Source organism: Sebastes umbrosus, chromosome 5 (assembly GCF_015220745.1).
Source record: "Sebastes umbrosus isolate fSebUmb1 chromosome 5, fSebUmb1.pri, whole genome shotgun sequence".
Classification (NCBI taxonomy): Eukaryota; Metazoa; Chordata; class Actinopteri; order Perciformes; family Sebastidae; genus Sebastes; species Sebastes umbrosus.
Genome location: NC_051273.1, coordinates 38,186,314 through 38,195,629, shown reverse-complemented (window position 1 = coordinate 38,195,629; position 9,316 = coordinate 38,186,314). Strand labels below are relative to the sequence as shown.

At 39.0% G+C, this 9,316-nt stretch overlaps 1 protein-coding gene across 6 annotated transcripts in view; it reads left to right on the top strand.

Moving 5' to 3' along the window:
• Positions 1 to 6,855: 6,855 nt before the first annotated feature.
• The window catches only part of LOC119488874 (LIM domain containing preferred translocation partner in lipoma), a 234,748-nt gene continuing 232,287 nt past the window's right edge, over positions 6,856 to 9,316 (top strand). For 2 of the 6 annotated variants that reach the window (XM_037770845.1, XM_037770844.1), the window contains exon 1: positions 6,856 to 7,051. The gene's annotated coding sequence lies outside the window, so the exon portion shown is untranslated. Of the gene's footprint in view, positions 7,052 to 7,093; positions 7,254 to 7,338; positions 8,008 to 9,316 lie in introns of those variants that run through there. The other 4 variants (XM_037770850.1, XM_037770846.1, XM_037770851.1 and 1 more) reach the window with 4 other exon arrangements.

Sequence of the window (9,316 nt, the reverse complement as noted above, 5' to 3'; positions counted from 1 at the left end):
ATAGCATTTTGATGCTAAAACATACATACTTTGACCAAAGTTTGAATGCATAAGGAACACCACTGGGCAGCTACAGAAATAATAGACCTGCCATTTAAATCTCCAAATGGTCTCACACTACATAACAGATTAAACACCACTGCAACTGTAATTGATTTTTATTTCAAGAAACAAACACTACTGACCTCCCCTGCATCCTACACTTGGAGATAGTGGGCCCTTTCAGCCTGCAGGCCTCTGCTTCCTACAGTAAATAGGCATACTTCTTGACAGAAAAATCTGACCTTTTGAATTTGGGTTCATTTAGGGGTTCTGGTTCCAAAAAGATAAACAATTTAGTGATTAATTTTTCATATTCATATTGTAACTGAAACTACGCTGTCTCGATGGCTGCATGTGTTATCCAGGTTTTTGGTCGATAACATCAACTAGACAAAACGCTTCAATACGCTGTTGTTGCTGAGGAACAGAGACAGCTGAATCCATTTTCCTCAGAGGTAAGAAAGTTGATAATGTTCATTGAAAAATAAATAAATGCCATGATAAATGGCAAATCCCCGAAAAAAAAAAAAAAAGAAGATTTCAGGATACAACGACAAAATCGCTTCAAAGGTGCAGCGTGAAGCTCACAAGTATACGGATAATTTCTGCTAAAACCTTTGCTGTAGGCAGGGATTGTCTCCGTCTACCATTTTAATACATATTTACATGCTAAAACATAAGAATTAGAATTCATTAGTGTAATCTGAGGTCTAGATCTAGATTGGGAGTTGTTTGATTAGTAGCTTTGGGACATTGTTTTTGTGGTGAGTCTGCCTCTCTCATACTTTTGTTCTTCCTTATTTGGCATGACTCTCTGTAATATGGCTGTGCTTGAAGACTAATCTCTGCTATCTCAGCTTTAATTAACAGAGCATACATAGTTCCAACAGTTGTTGTTTTTGTTGTTTTTTTCCTTCAAAGATCTCTGTGTTGTTTTTGTGCAGGGCACCTGGACTTGCTGAAAATGATTATAGTGAGATACCAAATGTTTCGTGATGGTCAGCACAAAATCAATTTGTATCCACGTAATTGTGAACCGCAAACTCTGTGTAAAGAGGAGGTCGGGGTGAATAGGTGGGTAAAAAAAAACAGGTCTTTTGCCCAGGAGACCACTCTTAGTGTTCGGAGTGAAACCAGTCAAAGCTGATTTACTTGTCAAGTAACTTACGTACTTAAGTTCCGGTTCTTCCGGTGTTATTTTAACCCAAACCACGATCTTTTCCTAAAGCTAACTAAGTAGTTTTTGCCATGTAACATCTGTTCTTAAGTTAAAGCACTTCCGTAGTTATTTTAACCAAAACCACAATCTTTTTTATTTTGAAAAGACTGGAGCGGAAATTGACACGTGCATCACATGTTGCTGGACATTCGTAGGAAAACACACGAAAAATACATTGTTGAAAGTCGTGCTGAGCATCACGAGAAAAAAGGGAAATTTGTGTGTATGTACACAAATCAAATAGATTCAATTTCATGACTATTTCACAAACTGCCGTGAGACTGTGTTGCAATGACATTACCTACAAATTCACCCTTCTACTCGTCATGGTTTCACTTGTCAGGTTGTGCCCTATCAACACTGTCGCTGTCGGCCATTGATTCCTGAAAACGGGGCCTTTTTGAAACCAAGAGAGCTGCATTTAGAAAACAATTGGTTTCTCGTTTTCTTATTCAGCATGTAGGTGCAAAACACACGCTTTCAATCACACTTTTATGAGGAAGTGCATGTCAACTGTGCAGCTGTTCTGTATAGTGTTTGAGGTTTACCTACTTCAGAGGAAGTGGTGTGGGGGAGAAGACGGTGTTACAACCAGCGAATAAAACAGGATATCCGATGCTGGAACAATTGAAACACTAAAACATGGCAAACGAGGTTGTTTTCTCTTCCTTTCTGTGTGATATGTAATTAAAATGAGTGAAGTTAAACATGACAAAGTTCGATCAAACATCAAACATACAGTATCTCCAGTGTGACTTATCTGCTGTGGTGGACCCTGTGAGCACATTTCTTTTCATATGTTTTGGTACAGTGAGGATAAAATTGAGACCCATCATATCAATGACATGCGTAGCTACACTGCCTAACTGCCGAACATCAAAGAGCCCTAGATTTCCTCTAACCGAGCATGTTAATTGGTGTTTGATTGATAACTTGAGTTCACAGGCGATGGCATGGTGTCGCCTAAACTGTTCCAGGGTGTCTTTTTGAAATCAGTGGAAGAAGAATCACTGGCGGGCCCATTAAAAAAATTGCCAGTGTACACACTTGCAAATAAGCTGTCACACATTACAAATGAGATTACCTTTTTTCAGTGTGCCCTGGAACTTCGAGATGAGGGGATGCACGGGTAAGACACTAAAATAGCTCAAATCGTTTGGTTTTTATCAGCGTGCTCGATCTGCAAGTGCTGTTTATGCTTTCCTTATGCACGGTGAAAAAAAAAGTATATCCAGAGCTTGGAGCACAATGTAATCAGTTGCAGTAAAGTCAGAATTATCGGTTGAAAGATAGGGCTCAGAGTGAATTCTTCTACTTTTTTTACATTTGGCCTCTAAAAAGAATGACAGCGCTTTCATTTCGTAAATATTTCCATTAAACTAAGTCATAGAAACAAATCAGTAATTATATCATTCATCTCAGAGATAAAAGCAACAATATCTGGATGTATTTGCATGTACAAATACATGACACACACAATGTCAGTGTTATGAAACCATGAGAACAGAATCAGAGGTGAAAAAGCAGTTATCATATTTGCATGCAATCACAAGCACACATTCTAATTGTCTAGTTTGCATAGTGGCAAAGATCACTGAGGTCAGCTGAAGCACACATGAAGTAAGAGCTCTGTTGGACATCTGATTGTGGCGCTTGCATGTGTCAAACACCAGAAGCATTTTTCAGCTTTGACAAACGAGAAGCGGCAGAAGAACTCCAAATTGAAAAGAAGCCGAGGATAACGAGTGAAAAACAGAAGCTCAGTCATTATAAACTAGAACGTGTTCAGGTGCTGTTTCACCAAAATGTGATATGCCTTAAGTAAAAAAATATTGATTGAAGGTTCGTTCACAGCTTTTTTGACAGCAGAAATCTTGACATGCCATAGCAGGAGAGACACAGATGTAATAACATTAAGGTTTTGAGAATGTAGTGCAAGTGTCAAAAATCAGTATAATGGAAGAGTAAGTATGCAGACTGCCAAATGCTTTATTTGTATTTGTTTGCTGTTGATGTACACTGTTGTTCCATATGGAAATGCAATGCCAAAAGGGATTGGAAAATAATTGTGGATGGTGGTGGTACAGGCCCGCAAAGATTTTGCCCCTGGCATTAACATGCGTCTTGGGTCATCTGATCACATGTGAACTGCTACGTCAGTTCACACCTGGCATTAGAATGCATCTCCACATGCGTCTTGAGATCAGTTTGAGCTCACTTTCCCGTTCTATATGCAAATAAACACCTAACCTACATCCTTCCTGTTTGCAAAGGCCAAATGCGTTGTTGTTTTTAACCGCTAGGAGACAGCAGTAGTAATATTCGACATATTCGTGAATTTAGACACAGACACCAAGACACATCAATTCAGTAGGCGGTCCTTAATGTGGCCCAGACCCCTCTCCGAATGTGGTCTGAGCGATCGGTGTCTTTGAAAACAAACAAAAAAAGTATTAAAGGACCAGTGTGTAGGATTTTGGAGGTAACTGGAAGAAATGGAATATAGTATTCATAACTATGTTTTCATTAGTGTATAATCACCGGCTCAGCCTTCGCCCTACTGAGAGCCATGTGGAGGCAATAGAAATGCTCTCAACATCGCATTTAGCACTTTTAACAATGGATCAAATGACTCTCTGTAATATGAAAGGGGTTGCTTGTAATGACGAACCCACTGTGACCAGACTGCAGTTCCCCTCAGTTCTACGGAGCGTTTTAGGACTTTCGGCTCATTGTTTTGTTTCTTTTTGGCCCGTAACTTCACTGTTTTGGTTCAGTCTCACTGCAGACTCATATCATCTTTATTAGGTGATGATATTTCAGTGTTGCGTTCACAGATTGTTCTTTTTTTTTAATTAATGCTGCTTTAAAATTTTGTAAAATACATTTTACTTTCTCTTCACTGAGTCTAATTTCCTGTCAAATTCTAAAGTCACAGTTTGATTGACGTCTGGCAGTACAGATATTGTATCATTTCCTGTCAGTACAAAACCATAAAGTTAATTTCCTGAACTGTATACTAAAACAACTACTATACTATAACTATGACAAAAGGCCATTTTCACTGAAGACATTTTAACATGTCGCAGTAGGAAAAACACACAATACATTTTAATAAAGGCTAAATTCCATTTAGCTGTCATGGCTTACTGGGACACTTGAACACAATGGAGCCATCGTTAATGTTATCAGTAACACCTGTGTTTTCCTACTGTGGTAAGTCAATATGTCTGCTATGAAAAAAGCCTATTAGTTATACAATGTACAGTAGCACATGCAATTAGTATGAATGAAAACAGGGACAGGGTTGGAGTTACTTTGAATGTCATTTAAATTGTAAAATGTATTCCAAAGGTAATTATTTATGTTGATAAAGTGTTTCTGGGGTATGATGAAAGACAGATTAAACTATAATATATACTTATTTAGTCAGTCTGTATGCGACTAAAATTTACTTTAAAAAACGTTCAACCACTGTGGCTATTGATCCGTTGATTAAAGCCAACAATCTGCTGTTAAACCCCTTAAATCACTGTCATTCCATACTGTATATACTGTAAGACAGAGTGTAAAAACACTGTAGTGTTACTCTACAAACTTTTGTGGAGGTCCTTTCAGCTCATATTAATCACCATACCCATAGAAATACATTTCACTTCCTCAACATGTAACACAGAAACCATCAACTATGGAAACCTTAAACAAATTGTTGACTGTGACCATAACAGTATACAAGCACTAAGGCCTTGTTCACATTTGCAGTGCATGCATGCTAAGGAAGCTTGCAAACCATAAGTAGAGGAAAACCTTTTGACCTTTTGTGACCTGCTGCTATTTGATAGGTACAGGAGCAGTAGGCCGACATGCCATTTTGCTGACACTGCCAGTGGCACATAAGCCTACACATGTATTGCAAGCATGCATGTTTCTTACGTGGTTGTGTGATTCTAATATTCAAGCCAGAATTACCTTCACTACTGTTTGTACGTAAATCCAATACTTGAATATATGGCAAGTAATATTTCAATATTAACTATAAACAAAACTAGCTAATAAAGGAGACACACTGCCAAGTTGAAGTGGAAACACTAACAAGCGCCCACCCTCTCGTGGTTCCAGAAGATAGACAGTGCATGACAACTCACGGTGGTGCTGCAGCATGCCACACACAGTGTATGAATTGGAATCTGTTCTGATTACAGCATGTGTCAATTCACACCTCATTGGATGAGTGCTCCGTTACTGAAACACTTGCTGAGCTGCTTCCTTTTGAGCCAGCACTTTACAATTTCAATTATCATGTGTTGGTTCAGCAGGATACCTTGAAAAAAAAACACACATTCTTATAATACGATACGATACAATATGATATGATACGTTATACTTTATTGTCCCCATATGGAAATTTGGACTCACATGCTGCACATGATATGAAACAAACTGAATTTCTTTAAAAAGCCATGCATTATTAAAGTTTATAATACAAATCAAACAAATACAGCGTAACCAACACAGTCTCACGGTCTCACGAATTTCCCTTTATTTCGTTACGCTCAGCACAACTTTCAACAACGTATTTTTTGTGCATTTTCCTACGAATTTCCAGCAACATGTGTCAATTTCTGCTCCAGTATTTCAAAAATAAAACTACTTAGTTAGGCTTAGAAAAAGATAGACTTGTTAGGCTTATGCTACAAAAGTACTTAGTTAGGTTTAGGAAAAGATCGTGGTTTGGGTTTAAATAACATTGGAAGTGGCAAAACTTAAGTACGGAAGTTACGTGACAAAACCTACTTAGTTAGCTTTTGGAAAAGGTCGTGGTTTGAGTTCAAATACCTCCGGAAGTGCTGTTACTTACGTACAGAAGTTACGTGACAAATAAATTGACTTTGACATGTGGTATCACATGGGACACGAACCACCCCAACCTCCTCCCTCCACGGCTTTCGTCGCTCTTTTTACTTCCCGGGTCACAATTATGTGGATTACACATATGAATTGATTTTGTTCTGACCATCATGAAAAAAAAATTAAATTCGTGTCTACGTACACGATTCAGTACATTACATTTCGTAACTATTTCATGAACTGCTGTGCGACTGGGCTAGCATAACACACAACAAAAGTCTGTCCTGGCTGAAAATATAGTCCTAATCTGAATTAAGTGGCATTTAGTAGTTCACAGTGTGAGTCTTTTCTTGCAGTGTGTTAGGTGACTCTTGTAACGTTTTATTACTGACATGGTCAGAGAAGTGTTGATTAAGTTTTGTGGTAATTTGTGAGTCTGTAGTTTGAGGTGAAGTTGTAATACATTAGATTTTAATATGTTTCTGTTTTATTTGTGTTAAAGTTGACTATTTCTGTGCTATATGTTAATATACTTTAGGCTATTTATTGTATGGCTATTTAATTAGATGACATTTTGCAGGTGTGCATACTTATATAAATATAATTATATGTTTCAGTTAATATCACGATTAGTTATCAAAATCTGTCATATAGGGTTTATCTTATAAAAAAGGGGAAAGTGCTTTCATGTTACTGTGCATTTTGTCCTGTTCTATCCATCAGTGTATAAAGTGGCCGTGATCCCGTGGCTCGGTGACACCGTGGCTGGCCTGCTGCCTTACATGGGCAAACCTCTGAAACCTCTCAAAGCTCTCAACTCACTGAGACGGCTGGAATTTCAGAGCGTGACGTCACTGCCTACAACTCTCCCAGAATCTGGATGAAGAAGTTTCAGTGTTTTTGGTGGGATTTCAACCTCTGTGCTATTTCCTAGAAAGCGAGGTAAGTGAAACTCTGGAGCTCTCTTCTAGCGCTGAAAGCTGCTCTGCGACTATCGGCTGGGTTTCAACTGTTGTACTTTAACGTCTGACTGATAAGACCGGCTTGGAGGAGCTCGTCTTCACTTTGTTCGGCCTTGTTAGGCTACAATGTGAATGTTACTGTAGCTCGGACTGAGTTCACTCTGAGGGCGTGGACTCACACGGTACGATACGGTACGGTAGCACTGCTGCTGCTGCTTCTAATACTAACAGAAACACAGCTAACATGTCGCTAGCTGCTGCTGAGCTAGGCTCAGTCAGGCGGTGAACAAAACACTTTGTGAGCCGTCAACTTTAGTCTAAAGGGACTCTGGTCTCTGGGCGTCTCTGGTTTTAGCCAAGAGCTCTGCTGCTGAGCAATGCGGAAGACAGACTGTCCCCGGAGGACATGAGAGAACATGAGAGCCCCTCTCACTAATATTTCGCCGAACTTCACTTCAGCACACTCATAAGCGTCCATTTACCGTAGTGTCCCGTTACACGAACAACTGGGAGCTAAGGAAGGGTTTGCTAGTCTTAGCCGAAGTGTTTGCTAGTTTTAGCGTCGTCGTTTAAGAGAACCGACAGCATCGATTCATAACGTGTGAACTGACAGCATCGATTCATAACGTTGTTGAAATAGTTTGATGACGGTCTGTAACATTAGAGGAGAACTGTGCTTTCTGCTCAGTAGTTGGGACTTGTGTTTCCACTGGAGTTTTAGAAGTCATTGCATATCTACGTTTGTTTCGGTCCATAAAGGAGTAACTTTAGCGTACTGTGCAGGCCTACAGTATATTTTGAACCCTGGTTTGGATGAAAAGAAAAGGCAGGAAAGCATCAAATCCTTGATTTGTGACATAAAAAGCCCAGGCACGCCACACCGGTCTCCACCTAAGTCTTAATTTACTTCAACAAGCCCTGACAGACCCATGCCAGGTAAATGCTGTATCTTGACCACTTTATATGCAACAAAATGTTACCAAAGACATGTCTGAATGAAGTTACTGTCTTCCTCCTTGAGATAAGTTAGATGTTATCCAATTTGAATGTCCCAGAAAAGGACACTTTCCCATTCATTTCTAGGTATGATGGAGTATTCTAACATTGTTTATTCGTATCAAATGTTACTTAGTTTTGTGTGAATGCATGTATGTCTTGCTTCATGCTTCAATATTTCCTGTAATGGGTCACAGTCACACACAGATGACTTCCTAAACACCTCCCTCATGTAGCTTTAACATTTCAGTTGTCTTCACCTTTTGTGAGAAGAAAAAAAGAACCTTGGTCCAGACTATAGATATTGTTCTGCCATAAAATGTTACTAACGTGAAAACTGAGTCTCACTTTCTTCTTTAAAAGACTGAATTCAAACTTTGACTTAGATGTTTCAAACCAATAACACCAAGGTCCCCCGAGAGTGCTGTCATCAAACCGAATACATCTGCGTCGCTCCGACACATTTTTGACTCAGGCAACATTAAACGGAACTGTCTGGTTAAAAAGGACTCGTTTGACAGCGTTGATGATGTTAAAGTTAAAAGATGAGTGCCTCTGCTGCCTTTGAGCCCGGGCCCCCCTGGTAGGTTTAGTCAAGTTATTCTACTGTTTGTGTTATTTTAATGAGGATGGCCTTTTTCTGGAAGGAACAGCAGCAGTTTCCCAGACTCAAAATGAACAGTTTCAGGGTAGGGTGAGATGTAAAGACAGTGGGCTTTCACAAAGTGTCACCTGAGTGAGTGTTACCACAACCAGACACTAGTATGCGTCTCTATAATCTATTGTAAATGTGGCCTATTAGTACCAACAATGAAGATATGTATGTGTACTATAACATTTGATCTGCAGATAGCGGGGAATCTTTACCAGAAGGTCATTTAACACCACTTGCTGTTCTCTGAAAACTCAAAGACTCTTCTGATCATCTGGATGAAAAAATATTCCATCTGCTCCATGATAAAAAAAGATTTCTATCCATTTTCCTAAGTTTCACCTCTTTTTCCTAATCCAAACAAAGATGGTAGCCAGAAAGGACATATCTCCTTGCTTAATTTATTCAACTTGAATGAAAAAACAAACAAAAAACAAACGTATATTCTTGATGCTTCTTTCCAATATTTATTATTTTTATATAGGGCTGGGCGATATGGACAAAATCTTCTATCACGATATAGGTCATTTCACCTTTTCCTCCTCATCCTGCGATTTAAAAAATTGTAGTAGACCATATTGCGATTTTAATAAAATG